The sequence below is a fragment of the Heloderma suspectum genome, chromosome 1 (genome assembly GCF_057233095.1).
Source record: "Heloderma suspectum isolate Gila_16-S chromosome 1, 16-S_ref, whole genome shotgun sequence".
In the NCBI taxonomy this organism is placed as follows: Eukaryota; Metazoa; Chordata; class Lepidosauria; order Squamata; family Helodermatidae; genus Heloderma; species Heloderma suspectum.
Genome location: NC_139458.1, coordinates 194,683,384 through 194,698,389, shown reverse-complemented (window position 1 = coordinate 194,698,389; position 15,006 = coordinate 194,683,384). Strand labels below are relative to the sequence as shown.

At 40.8% G+C, this 15,006-nt stretch overlaps 1 protein-coding gene across 4 annotated transcripts in view; it reads left to right on the top strand.

The window, feature by feature from the left end:
• Positions 1-15,006, top strand: part of NCKAP1 (NCK associated protein 1) — a 73,011-nt gene that overhangs the window by 15,389 nt on the left and 42,616 nt on the right. The gene's annotated exons all lie outside the window — the stretch shown is intronic.

Below are 15,006 nucleotides of genomic sequence, written 5' to 3'. Positions count from 1 at the left end.
TCATCCTGGAGTCTAGGACCTAGACAGTGCATGGCAGTGTTTCTGAAAACAAGATTTCAGTATGAGTATTTGCAAGGTGTCAGGTTGAAGGTGGGAAATGGATTGATTGTGAAAATTATTGCAAATTATCAGTTATGAAGTGTGTATCAGAATTGCAGACTAGGCATTATTAGCAGGCATTTTAGAACCACTGCTCAATGGCAACTCCTTAAGTTAGCTTTAGTGGAAAGCCTAATGAAGTCAGTACATTTCTAGGATGGGTTAATTTGGGCTCTATCTCCCTCATCACTAAACTAGGAAAATAAGGCATGTTGCCATCCTGTACATTCCTTGGAGTGAGTGCTACTGATCAGTTAGTCTCTGCTACAAATGATGCAATAAAAGTGTTCCAAGACCCTCTGTAGGTTTACTGCTCAGTATATTACCAACCCTATTTTTAGAATAAAGCTCTGGGTTCTATATCTTGAGAGTCGAAAGTGATGCATATCTTCACAGAAGGTGAACATTTGTTGTGTTTTTTATTGTATTTTTATGTGTGTTAGGGTCTTGTAAACTGCATTTGAGGGCAGTGTGCCCTGAAAGGTGGGATATATTTTAAATTCCATAGAATGGCCTACTACTGGAAAACATTTGAATGGGGTGGCTCCCAATTTAGGTAATCCTCCAGAGTGAAGCTGTTCCAGTTCTTGTGGAGTCAGTGTGGAAACTGGGTGCTTTAGCATCTCTCTGAAAGGTTGAAACAAGGGAATAACATATCTTAAACTGATTCCTTATGCAGTTTCCTTTCCTGTTTCTAGGCTAATTTGGTTTTACTGGTTCAAGGATCTTGTATACTCATGAATAATATGGGCATGTGGCCTTTAAAAGTTTTTATAAAGTTAATTGAATTCTCATAGGAATGTAGAAAGCTCTGTTTAAGCTAGCTTATTTATTTATAATGGAAACCAGGAGGAAGACATTCTTACATGTTTTTTCTTCTTCTCAGAGATGGAAGGGGGAGGAAGGTAATGGGCTTGCTTGTTCTCTGCATGCAACTATTTGCATGAGTGCTTGAGAATTCCAGTTTCCAATATGGTTATTAAGCTTTGGTAATTCTGAGTTCCCTTTTTTACAGTCTCTTATTTGGCAACATTAGTACTTTATTTCGGTGATACTTGCTGATTGCTATGGTTTGGATCAAAACTTAATCATACTTAGAATAGACCCATTGATTTCAGTGAATTTAATATAACTATGACAGTAAATCTGGATCCTGACAAGTTATGAAAAGATGTTTTGCGAACTTACGTCTATATACATTCAGGGCCAGAAATATTGGAACAAGGATAACTGTTTTGGCAGTTGGCCTCTGTACACCACCACATTGAAGTTGAAAGGAAACACACCCAGATGGGAACAAAGTCAGGACTTTCAGCTGTAATTCAAGGGGTTTGACAAAAGTGGGGCACTAACCATTCAGGAAGTTCAGCCAGTGGCATACACACACACCCATCGTTGGTGGCTCATAAGCAATGGAAGGAATGGCTGACACGCAGCTGCATGGCCAGGTGTGGCCTGTTTCCTGGGTACCCCATGACCAATCAAGCAGATAAAAGGCCTGGAGGTGGTTCTGAGTGTTACATTTGCATTTTGTAGCTGTTCACTGGAACTCCCAACATGAGGTCTAAAGAGGTGTCCATGTGAGTGAGGGAGGCCATCATTAGGCTGAGGAAGCAAAATAAACCCATCAGAGAGATAGCAACAACAGTGGGAGTGGCCAGTACAACAGTTTGGAACATCCTAAAAAGAAGGCATTAACTGGCAAGCTCAGCAACAGCAAAAGGCCTGGAAGACCACGGAAGACAACTAAAGTGGATGACCGCAGAATTCTGCTCATGGTGAAGAGGAACCCTTTCACAACATCTAGCCAGGTCAAGAACACTCTTGCGGAGGTAGGAATGTCATTGTCAACATTAACAGTCAAGAGACAGCTTTATGAATGTAAATACAGAGGCTTCACAGCAAGGTGCAAACCACAGCAAGGTGAAACCACTGCTAATGCTCAAGAACCGAAAGGCCAGATTAGCCTTTGCCAGCAAACACCTAAAAAAGCCTGCCTAGTTCTGGAATAAGATTCTTTGGACTGATGAAACGAATATTAACTTGTACCAGAATGATGGGAAGAGAAAAGTATGGAGAAGGAAAGGAACAGCTCATTCCACATCATCTGGAACATCAGGGCCTGCTCCAGTTGGACTCCCCCCGCCCCCCACAGGGCTGACATACATGGCCCTGTGGGGAAGAAGAAGGAGCGAGGGAACAGGCAAGGAAACATCAGGGCCTGCTCCAGTTGGACTGCCCCTCCTTTGGGAGATGAGAGGGGGAAACAGGGCCATCCCACCAGCCCTGCTGACAGTTTATCTAATTCTTTTTTTCTCCCCTCCCCATTGCTTTTTCCTTGTGTGTTGTGTCTTTTTTAGATTGTAAGCCTGTGGGCAGGGACTGTCTTCTCTGTTCATTGATTGTAAGCTGCTCCGGGAGCCTTTTTTGGCTGAGGAGCGGGATAAAAATACAATCAATCAATCAAATCTGTGAAACATGGTGGAGGCAGTATTATGGCATGGGCATGTATGGCTGCCAATGGAACCGGATCACTGGTGTTTATTGATGACCTGACTGCTGATAAAAGCAGCAGGATGAATTCTGAAGTGTATAGGGCTATACTTTCTGCTCAGATTCAGCTGAATGCTGCCAAACTGATAGGCCGCCGCTTCATATTGCAGATGGAGAATGACCCGAAACATACAGCAGAAGCTGCCCAAGAGTTTCTCAAGGCAAAGAAGTGGGATGTTCTTCAATGGCCAAGTCAGTCACCTGATCTCAACCCAATAGAGCATGTTTTTCACTTACTGAAGACAAGACTGAAGGCAGAAAGACCCACAAACAAGCAGCAGCTGAAGGCAGCTGCAGTAAAGGCCTGGCAAAGCATCTCGAGGGAGGAAACTCAGCATTTGGTCATGTCCATGGGTTCCAGACTTCAGGCAGTCCTTGACTGCAAAGGATTTTCATCCAGGTATTGAAGGCAATCCTTCAGTGTGAAATGATATTGGTTTGTTCCATTACTTATGAGCCACCAATGATGGGTGTGTGTGTATGCCACTGGCTGTCCTTCCTGAATGGTTAGTGCCCCACTTTTGTCAAGCCCCTTGAATTACAGCTGAAAGTCCTGACTTCACTCCCATCTGGGTGTGTTTCCTTTCAACTTCAATGTGGTGGTGTACAGAGGCCAACTGCCAAAACAGTTATCCTTGTTCCAATATTTCTGGCCCTGACTGTATGTAGCACCTGTATGATCAAGTAAAATGTCTTGGAGGTACCCTTCTGCTAGTGGAAAGCATCCTCTCATGGAAAGGCTATTTCTGTAGAAGTGTATTGTGTAAGAAAAGTGAGTCCAAATCCAGAGAAGTTCTTCCATTTTGTGTAAGTTCTTGTCCAAGACTTTACCCAAGCTCTTTCTGAAGACCTTTTTATGGCCCACTAGAGGGTTTATGCTACAGCATGTATCTTCCTCATTCACCATGTTTCTCATGCTGTAACAGAACCCACCAATATATTGTGGTACCATACCATGGGAAGTCTTGTTCAAGAGTTCACGGAACGGCACTAATACTTTCCCCCCTTCTGTTTATAGGTTTTTGGATCCAAGTCGCTAATTCATTTTCAAAAGAATGCAGTATAAATATTTTTTGAACATTAAAGTTCTACTAATCTGAATAGCGATTTTGTCTTTCAGGCATGTATTGTTGTAAATAATGCCCATCTGTTAAAAAATATGGTTTAACTTTTGTCTTCACACATTAATTCTTTGTAACAAAAACATGAACAATTCAAAATCTAAAGAAAGTATCTAACTAGGGTAATAAATAAAGTGACTTTGGGCGCAATCCTATGCATGTGTAGAAAGAAAAAAGTCATAAAACTCCCAGCATTGCCCAGCCAGCCATGCTGGCTCAGGAATGGTGGGAGTTGTAGGACTTTTTTCTGGCTAAACGTGCATAGGATTTTGCCCTTTATCTTTCAGAACAGAACGAATTAAGCTTTCTTGGCGTTCTTCAAAGCTTATTTTTGGGCTGTGTTAGGAAGGCTGTACCTGTTTGATATTGTGCATCAGACATAAATGTCATAAGAGTAGCAAGAATCCTCTGAGTCATCAATTTGCATAGGTGGTAGATTGGATTTCATATGACACACTGAGAGTAACAGCTTTGTATGGTAGCTATGTGGAAAGAACTCCTTCCCCTGCAAAAATTGGTGTTGGGAGTTTGGAACTGGGAGGGCAGGTTGGCTGCATGGCTTCTGTTTTCATTTTGCTCTCTATAATTTTTAGAATGAGACCATACTATTGTCCTGGCTATTCTCCACTAGTTATATATTAGGGTAAACCCAGCAATGGGTTTATTGTATAGTACAGTAATAGCACTGATTTCTTAAATTGATATATCATTTTTTAATGAAGTATATATACAGCAGTCTTTCCACTACCTAGTAGGTTTAACCCACTCCCTGCCCAAGGTTTCCACAACTTTGCTATGAAGTATGAGGGAATCAGATGTCTGTGCCTTCTTTTTGGAAATCTAGGTGAAAAGGTGATGGTACAAAGGCACTGATTCCACTTTTTTATGTTGCAATGCTTCCTGTTTTTCCTGACTTGCCTCCCTGTTGAGGTCTGCTGAGAGGTTGCAGAACTCCCATAACAGAATTTCAGGAACTAGAGTCAAGTTATACTTATGAATCCCAAACCAGCTTTTCAAACAACATCAGGGCCCCCAAAGCTCTTCTGACAATAGTCAATGTGTAGTAGCCAGTGGTGACCAGAAACTTCTTGTTCTGGACTTCGTCAGAATTTAAAAACTATTCCAGCACTTAGAAATCTTATTTGTGGATAGAATTTGGGAGTAATATTCACCTTTTCTCATAATGACTTCACTGGAAAAATATTCATCAAAATCAAACAACTTTTTCTAGAGTTTTGTTATCCCTGATAATAGAACTACTTTAACTGATATGGGGTAGTATCCAACAGGGTCACCGCGCTCTCATTGATTGTAATTACACCATGGGGACCCACCGCTTGCACAAATGAGTGTTAGTGCTTTGTAAAGGAACCCTTTAAACGAATGGAAACAGTAGTTTCTGGATCAGGACAAGTCAGCCAAGTTCCCTTTTGTGAGCTCTGCTGACCTGCCCCATTCAGGAAGTGAGCATTTGCATTATTTTTGGGTTGTTTCAACAACTGCTAGGTCCCCATTGCATTAGCAGTGGATCTCATTGGTACGCGGGCACAATAAGATACTGCCCATGATATATCAATGTAGTAATAGGGAAGACAGTGGTTCCTTTTTCATATTTATTCAGAATTCTTGTTGTCCTTAGTTGCTGGTTGACTGCACATTGCTAAAAACTCCTAAGGTGGATGAGAAAAAGATCCATGATTGGTGACATGTTGTGAGGAGAAGGTGGGAGAAATTTTGAGAGTTGAATTGTTCTAGCAAATGGGAAAAGGTGAAGTTATTTCTTTCTTGCATACTCTGTTCACTTAGCATAAGGTAAAAGTAAAATAGGGTATGTGGACAAAATTTTCAGTTTGAGCTAGTGAGGAACTGTAGTGCAAAAAAAAAAAAAAGTAGCTGCCACTGATACATTAGTAATGCTTAATAGCGTTTACCAAAGGGGCAGCTGAATAAATATTAACGTGTGTCTTATGTGCATATAATTGAACCAGTATTGAGCATCTTGAAGTCCTGTTGATTTAAGTGGCAGAGATTTAAACATATAATATTTAAATATATATAATATAATCAGTGGGGCTGAAAAGTGCTTAACTTGATTGGAGCATGTGTTATAAGACTAGTAGAGCAGCTTGTTTCTTTTACTAGTTGCATAGGTGATTGATAACATGGTATCTAGGCTTTGGGGGTCAGGTGAAAAAATGAGTTATATCAGGGTTTTGTTTTGTTTTGTTTTTCACTATAGGTATAGTTGCTAGTAAGGCAACTATCTGTCTTTCAGGCCATGGCCAGATCTCAACACTTTTACCATTCTGCATGTAGAGAGGAAAACTTGTCTTAATTTAAAATGGTGAGAAAAATGACTACCTTAAAGGCTGCACTATTTCCCATTCTAAATGGTGCTACTGTGTGGTTTCAGTGGCATTTTTATTCATCTTTTGTGGGTTAAGTCATGAGAACATTTCTGAATAAAGCTAATGTTGAAGCTGAGAAGGCCTAGAGCCAAGTTGGGTTTAGATCTCTTGGGCTAAGGAAGATAGCACTACCGAAGGCCTCTCCTATTGTTCCCTTTTATTAGGAGAGGGAGATGATTTTGAAAAGAAGAGGGAGATGATTTTGAAAACCGTTTTTCTATATTTCTGGCAGAAGAATGTTTGCTTATTTATTTATTGCATTTATAACCTGCCTTTTTTCCACTTGCAAGGAACCCAAAGCAGTGTACAAAATCCTCCCACTCTTCATTTTATCCTCACAACAACATCCCTGTGGGGTAAGCTGGGCTGAGAGTCTGTGACTGGCCCAAAGTCACCCAGTGAGTTTCCATGGCTGAGGGGGGACTAGAACCCAGATCTCCCAGGTCTCTGTCCAACACTCTCACCACTATACCACGCTGGCTCTCTCCAGTGCTGCTTAACCTCCCTTGCTTTCCTTTAGAAATATCTAGTGCCACTACTGCATTTTGCTTGTATTGCTGTTAAATGCAAAATTTTGCAAAGTAAGTAATGAATTCATCTACTGTGTTTGGTCAGTGCTACCAACAGCTATATCCTAACTTAAATTACACTCTTGTTAAGGACAGTGGAAATATAAAGTCTAATTCTTATATCCTAGCCTAGAAGATAGTCTGCCTCTTTGAGTTCCTTTTAGGAACTTCCCCAACTCACTGGCAGCTACTAATATTGTCTTTGCACATAATTCTAAACCTAGGGGTAGGCAACCTGTTGCCCTCCAGATGTTTGTGACTACAACTCCCATAAGCCCTAGATAGCATCGCCAATGGTCAGGGATTGTGGGAGTTGTAGTCCAAACATCTGGAGTGCACCAGGTTAATGGTTTGAACAAGCCAGAGTCATTCTTGCAGATAAGCAAAGTAATAATGGCTTGTTTGGCCAAATCCTAGTTTGTTTTCTCTCAGCCTCTTCTGCCAGTAACTAGAAGTTATCCCAAGTGTCCTAGTAGCATTGTGTGTGTGTGGGGGGGGGGGGGGGGTCTGTCTGTTTTTGGATGTGTGCATGTGAGGTTCTTTGTGGGTTTATCCAGTTGTATGTGATTGTTGTTTTGTCCTGAGATATGTTTTGCCTTTAATTGGGGGTGTCAGTTTTGGTGGGGTTACATTTGTGGGTATTTGGGGTTTTCTGTGGGATTTGTTGTGGGTATTTGGAGACTGTGGGGTTTTTGTGGGCTATGGGGTTTTCTGGTGTGTGTGTGTGTGTGTGTGTGTGTTTCTGAACATTACCAGGAAGAATGAGGAGGGATAAGGAGTTGGGGGTGGGGATCAACAAGTTTAGTCTGAGGAGCAGTTCCTTTTTTAACTGCTCATTATTTGCACTTCTGTGGATTTGTGAAAGGCACGGGCAGGGCACAAATAAACGAGGAATAAGCTAGGATTCTGGGTTCACACATAACAACAAACCATGGTTAAAGCAAGCGAGGATTTCTAAACCAACTTCAAACCATTGTTTTAATTTGGGGTTTGTTGACAAAAAATACGCCATGTTTTGCTGCCTAGCTTGCATTCAGACTTTCAGACAAACAACAATTAGGCTAGAAAACATCCTGGCCTAGCATTACGTGTGAACCTGGCATAGCTTGGTATTCTTGGAAATGCTGTGCTTGTATAGTGGAATGTTTGAGGATGTCACACATTTTGAACATGGGCTTTTCTCACCTTTCTTCCTGAATATTCGACAATACTTGCACTTACAGTCCAACACATCTAGAAAGTACCAGGTTGGGGAAAGCTGATGTAGCATTCTTGGGAGGGGTGGTTAATTCTGATCTTCTCAGTTTCTTTTACTGAAATTATTTGGGTATCTGATATTAATTATTTGTACAACAGCTTCCTTAAGAACAAAATCAAATTTCAAATTCTGACCACTTTGAACTGTTTCCTGGAAATGTGGTATTTCATTATATTGTTTCATTTTAAACAAGCAATTGCTTTAAACTACAGCAAACTCAGGTACTAGCCTAATAGGGTTTATATGTGTATTTTTAAAAGCCCTCAAGCTAAGCATGGAAATGGGCCATTTTGAAAGACTTGCTTTAACACTAAAGATCCAAGCTTTGTTTTAGTATTAGAGTTTGAAGCCTGTGAACTGGATCATGAATAAAAGTTTAACTTTTCAGGCAACATAACTCTCAGCACAATAGTATTATTTATTTAGATATTGTGCAAATAGCCTTCTCAAGACTTGGCATTTTCTTAAATATCTGTTTGCAATCCCAGATTGACATATTTATGATTAATCCACCCCTGTTCCCCATCTCCAAGGCTGTGATTCAGAGGTCCAGTTCACATTTCACAAGAGCAAACCATAGGTTAATTAACCCACAATTTGGTGGAGCATGCACCACGCATGAGCCGCTTCCACTTTTTGTAAACAACCTGTGTTTGACCTGATCAGAAGTAGTGTGCATGACGTGCGGCATGCCCAACAACAAACCATGGGTTAAGTGCTGGGTATTTTTGCCCCTAAACTACCCAACAGTCCAGGTTTGCACATCATGCTCACAACCTCCAACTGGAAGTTGTTTACAGAAAATGGAAGCAGCACTTGACTCCAGAAATCATGGGTTACATAACCCATAATTTGCTGCTACGATGTGCAAACTGGGTCTCTAAGATGCTTAAGTACACAAGGGATTTGCATTAGCCTAGTGGGTTTTTAGATAGGATTGGCATTTGACCAGTCAAACAACCCATCAAATATTGGCTACATGTTTGTCCAAAATGAATTCATTAGAATTGTAACAAGAACTGGGAAAATTATCCCAATTACTTTATATATTTTGTTTATATCTGGTCATTTTTCCTCTGCAAGGAACCCAACGTGGCTTCAAAATATATTTCTTTAGTCCCTCTCAGAAGCTTTACAGAAGCATCTCCTGTCCCACAGCAAATTCAAGAGACTTGGTGTTGATCAAGGGTCTTGACTCCTGAACGCTTGTGACCTATAGTCTTCTAATGACTTCCCTGTGTGGGCCAGCTGACACACAGCCCAGACTTGTAGTTATACATGCAGTAGTGTATAGGAGCAAGCCTCAAGCTCACATATCCTCCTCCACCATGTGAGTAATCTGGTCCAAAATTTTTATTTAGCATTGATAGCCAAGCCAAAACTAATGGTCACCAGGACCCTGCTCTTTTCTTTGTCACTAACTTCATGCTGCATCTTCATGCAAGATCAAGGACAATCCCTAGTCTCCCCCAACACACACACACACACACACCCCACTTTTAGTTTGGAGATGGGTAGCCAGGGTTTGCTAGTTTGGCCCCTGCATACTCAAACTGTTCCAGGCTCCACAGCAGTGCAGCAGCCAACCAGCTGCTAGCCTTCCTTTCAACCTTAGAGCTGGGGAGTGGGTGAGGATTGCTGTAGAACTGCCAAGATGACCCCTGTACACATCTGGAGATCCAATATTGGAAGGAAGGGGGAGGGTTACACATGCGAAAGGGTGGCAGCATGCTTGCTCTAGTGAGCAAAAATAGAACTAGAGCCTATATGTGTATATGATGAGGCTTTGCTCACATGATCTTAGCCACTTTTTTCATGGGCCTTGTAAATAGTGCCTGCTCACAGTGCACTATGCTCTGTGGCACTGTGAGCAGACCCCTTCTTAAACATAGTCATGGGGCCCTCCTTCTGCACCCCCTCAATTACTGTCAGATAACAGTATGTTTAAGTACATAGAATATCTACGTAATAAATGTACTACTAAATGTAGTTTAGTATGTAATCATGTAGTATGTAATCATAAATTCATTAATAACCATGAATGCAACTCACTAGATAGGCAAATCTGCTTCAATGGAATGTAAAAGGAATACCTTACAATCTCAGGAAATCAGTCATCATAGTATCTATAAGTATTCATTATAATTACTAAAATTAAGAGCAGACATTCACATAATTCAGACAAAGTCCTTTATTATAATAATTAATCATATATTACTTAAACAGGTAGCTTATTTGAATGACTTCTTTGTTGGTTTCATTTTTTGCGGACTTATCAATTAATTTGTCAAAAGAGATTTGCCGAGCAAGTTTACTTTCTGCTGAAAGCATAGTAAGGTGGTTAAACCTTTCTTGGCCTGTGGTGGATCTTAGTTGATCCTCTACCAGCTTGTTCACTAAAGGTATACTTGCCTGATACAGGGATGCAACTGAGCATTCTTAGGGTAATGCATATTTGAGGAAATGGATTTACCAGTCCTTTGACATACATTTGAGTCAAGACAATCAATGTGCAGTTTTTCCATGGTTGTTGCACACTTGCAAGTGTTTTTTAATATTAACAAAAAGCTGAAGACTAGTTGATTGTATTTTATATGAACTAAATTTAAAAAGGGATAAGCTGCAGGTTGGTGAAGTTCCTTGTTGTGAGCGTTGGGGCCTAGTCCTTCCCCCCACTCAGGGTTGTTGCTTATTCGATCTTAAGTCCATCTGTAACACACACACACCCCCCCCGAAGCACTGCCTCACTCCAGCTCACCTGAAGAGAATTCTGGAAGTAGTCTTCCTATTTGATGCTAACTGTCCTGAAGGTCAAAGGTGAAAAAACAGTTTGATGTTATTGTATATCTGAGTAGAATAGTATGCACTAGACTTCTTCCAAGAAGTCAGCTACTTATTATAATTCAGTAGGAAAACCCAGGGCAAAAAAAAACTTGGATTGAAAGAAAAGAAATCAGCTGAGAGTTTTCCCTGGTTACTGGTCCATCTAGGCTCAGAATTGTTTTGCCCCTGTAGATATTGCGCAGGCCCAAACACTTGTTCAAGCTTCTACCTTCTAGTTCATTAGATAATCTGCTTGTCCACTTACCTTAGGCAGTATGAACCAACACATTGTGGGTTCTGAACTTTGTGGGGGCCTGGGGCAATTTGTCCATGCATCCTTGTCTACCCAGCTATGCACATGGTTGATAGAAGCTAGGCTATATAGCTTAATGGGGGGCAGGGATAGGCACTCTGGAAAGAGTTGCAAGACAGAGTACTGTCCCCTAAATGTGAGCTGGGGGCAGGGGTGATTATGTGCAACCATACTCTTGCAGAGCTAGGGAGCATGGAGCTCTCATTCCTGCCAATGTTACCAGATGGCTGCATGAATCAAAAGAAGACTGCCTATTAAACTAAGTTATTCTTGACTTCATTAAATATTTAACCACAGTCTAGTAGATAGTCAAATAACAGTATTTGACCAGCATCTCAGCCCAAGTTCTTTTTGAACAGTGGATCCCAAGCCATATCTCAAATGATTTAATTTCAAAAGCAGTACTGCCATGCAGTACTTCAAAGGGATGAAGGGTTCTTCAGGAAAAACAAGTTTAAAGCTCCCTTGAACTCGCAGAACTGGCTTCATGGTTCTCTGGATCCTAGCATATAATAGCATGCTGTGGATAAAAAGCATGACTGACATCGTTTTTATATCTTAAATATACACATTTACTAAAAAAAGAAATTTGGCCATGGCAGACAGAGCCATTTCGAGTTGTTTGGAATGGTGTCTAATGTTTTCAGTATCCCTCTACTTTGAAGTAGTATTAGAGCTGGGGCATGTAATGTCTGGCATCAATTGGTAACATTGGTCAGAAAAGATATAGCTTAAATTATACTTAATCTAAGGCATAATCTATGCGTGTTTAGACAAGGAAAAGTCCTATAGCTTCCAGCATTCCCCAGGCAGCCATTCTGGCTGGAGAATGCTGGGTGGATTTTTTTTATCTAAACATGCATAGGATTGCACCCTTAATTATAGGATCTACCAGTGTCATCTTCGGGGGGGGGGGGAGGTGCCTGTTCAAAACTAAAACACTTAGAGAGCAATCCTGTGGTCCCTTGACAGAGTCTGGGGGCCATAGGATACTTCAGATTGGAGATACTGCTCCAACCTTGGACCCAGAAGTCTGAGCTCCCCACCCCTTCCCACTCACAGCTGGCATGGAAGAACCTCGCAGCTCCCTCTCTGAGGTTGCCCATCTAGCTAAAATGCAGAGTGGGGGGAACGCAGAGGTAAAGCTCGCCTCTGCTGCTCCTCCCACTCTGCATTGGATGGCCATAAGCCTCCAAGTTCTGAGGCTTATGGCCATCCCCATTGGGTTGTGTCCTTAATCGTAAAAGATTGAGCAGATCGATAGCTTTACTAAAATAAACACTTAAGATTTCTTTACTAAATAATGAAAAATCCTCAGATATTAGACGTTATTTTGTATGATACATTGTTTCATACGATAAGATATTAATAAGATTGCATAATACCGGTTGATTAGCTCCTGACCCACTCCACTGCTCTTTTGTTCATTAAATGAAGGTATGTAAAAGAGTGTACTTGTTTTATTCTAAACCTGGGTTCTCAGTGTCAATTTGAAAGGGGTGAAGAGAGAGTTTCAATATTAAGTGTGAGTGAGTTCAGAAAGAGAGACACTGTTGCTCTGAGATACAAAGACCCGATCCAGACGATCGTTCCAGGCTTCATAAACCCCAAGTGTCAGGGCCATGGACTACTTCAAGCCCTTCATTTCTGACTTTTATTAAGTTTAAGGCTAGTATCAAACGCTGCCCTTGCGCTGGTGGCCCAGGCATGCCGGTGGCAGCATGCCGGCTGGCCCTACCACTACCACTGGCGGCCGTGATGTACCACTTCTGGGAGGAAGCACTGGAATGAGCAGAACTGCTTGTTTCCGGAAGGGCACGACTTGCCTGTTCCAGAAACGAGCATTTCCGCTTGTTGCATCTCTTCCCTCCGAAAAGTGGTACATCGTAGCTGCCAGTGGTAGGGGCTGCCCACTTGCTGTCACCAGCATGCCTGGGCCACCTGTGCAAGGGCAGCATTGGATACTACCCAGAATTCCCTATTATGATCCTGTCTTATTATCCTGTCTTGTTAATTGGCATTATGCCAGAGTTTCTTGATTTGGATGTAAAGGGGAACTCGGGCTTAATACAAGCCAGAAATGAGGATCCAGAGGGAAAGATCCAGTAGTTACCTTGTACTGGAAATTGTGAGGGCCCATCTCTGGAATGATAGTCTGAACCGGCCTAAAACTCTGTACTCATTAATGTGAATTAGTTTTTTATACCCTGACCTGTTATTCTCAAAATGATTCTTAAAAAAACAAAAAACTTTCAGGGCCTGTTTGTTGAATTTTTCTGCTCTTATTTACATCTGCCTAGAATGGTATGGTCCGTGTGTATATAGGCACAAGTGAGAGAGAGAGAGAGAATATGTTGAGAGTTTTTGCTAAGATACATAGGAAAGAAGGTGACTGTGAAAGGACAAAGGATTCTTATGGGAGCTTATATGTGCATAGATTGGTGATCCATATTGACCCTCCTTTTCTTGGGCCCTTTAAAGCCCCCCCTGCAAATGTACCTATCACTTTTTTCAAAAGTTGCACTGACTTCAACATACTGTCACTGATGCTTTCCCTTTGAATATATAGAATATTTTGAACATCCTATGGTATCAGATCAGTCCAGGTATGGAGCCTGCAGGCAGCAGGCACGTTTTACCTAATTTATATTAAAAGATTCAGTGCAATCTATGTTAAAATAGCTGTTCTGCATGGTCTGCAGAGACAGAATTCAGCTTATTTTGTACTGGAAATGTTCCAGCTGCTCTTTGGATTCAATATAAGATGTGTGAATCTATGTAAAGTAGAAATGGATGACTGCATTGAACCAGAAGCACAAAAAGGATGGGAGGGGGTTTACAATAGGCATTAGGTGCCGACCTCCAGTTGTATGTATTCAAAGATGGATGAAGTGGGAGTTTACATTCATTATAGTGATACTAATTACAGAAACTGAGGTAATAGTTTTTCACTCTGTTAACATAGAGTTGTATCTAATGTGAGTCCTACTTAAAGTAGACTAACTGAAATGATTGGGACTTAAGTTAGACTAACGTTGAATACAACCCATTGGATGGAAGGATGTAATCTCAAACATGTGATATTGTCCATGAAGTTTACTGGATGGCCTTAAGAAAGTCATTATCTATGTATAACGTATAGCACAGTGTTGTGAACATGTAATGTTAATGTCCTGAAGCATTCTTTGTGCATTAAGAAGTACATATGCAATAATGTTTTAAATTAATATAGAAAGTGTAAGGTAGATCTGTTTCTCCAGATGTTTCTTCACTAGTCTTTAAATAACATTCTTTTTTCACTTTCCACTGATTAGTTTGCATTTTGTAGGAATAATACATTTGAACATTGCTGAAAAATGTGTCAATCTGTTATGTCCACTGAATATTCTTGTATTCATGTTTTTTTCTCTTCCATTTCCTCACCAGTGTCTATCTAACACGCTAGCCTCTTGCTTCTTTTTCATCTTCGTTTCTTTCGTTGCTTGTGTTTTAATGTATATTGTGTTATATGGGACTGGTTAAAGAACCGTGACTGTATTTTATGTTTGTATCTACATTTTATTTTGCATGCTTAACGTGGCTTTGCCTGGATATTCTTTTTGGTAAGTTCTGAATTTTAAAAGCGTATTGTTTTTCTGTAGTAAAACCTGTAAACTCTGCTGTCACCTCTTTTCCCACCTCAAGGAATCTGTCCTTATTTTCATCATGTTGATTTGTGCTCATAAATGGTTTTGCTTTGGCTAATTACTCGTATAACCAACACTTTAACATTTTCTAATTCCATCTCTAGCACGTCTGTATAACAGTTTGGTACTAATGCATACTAACCAGCTTGTAGCTGCTTATTAGTGGGAATGTTTAG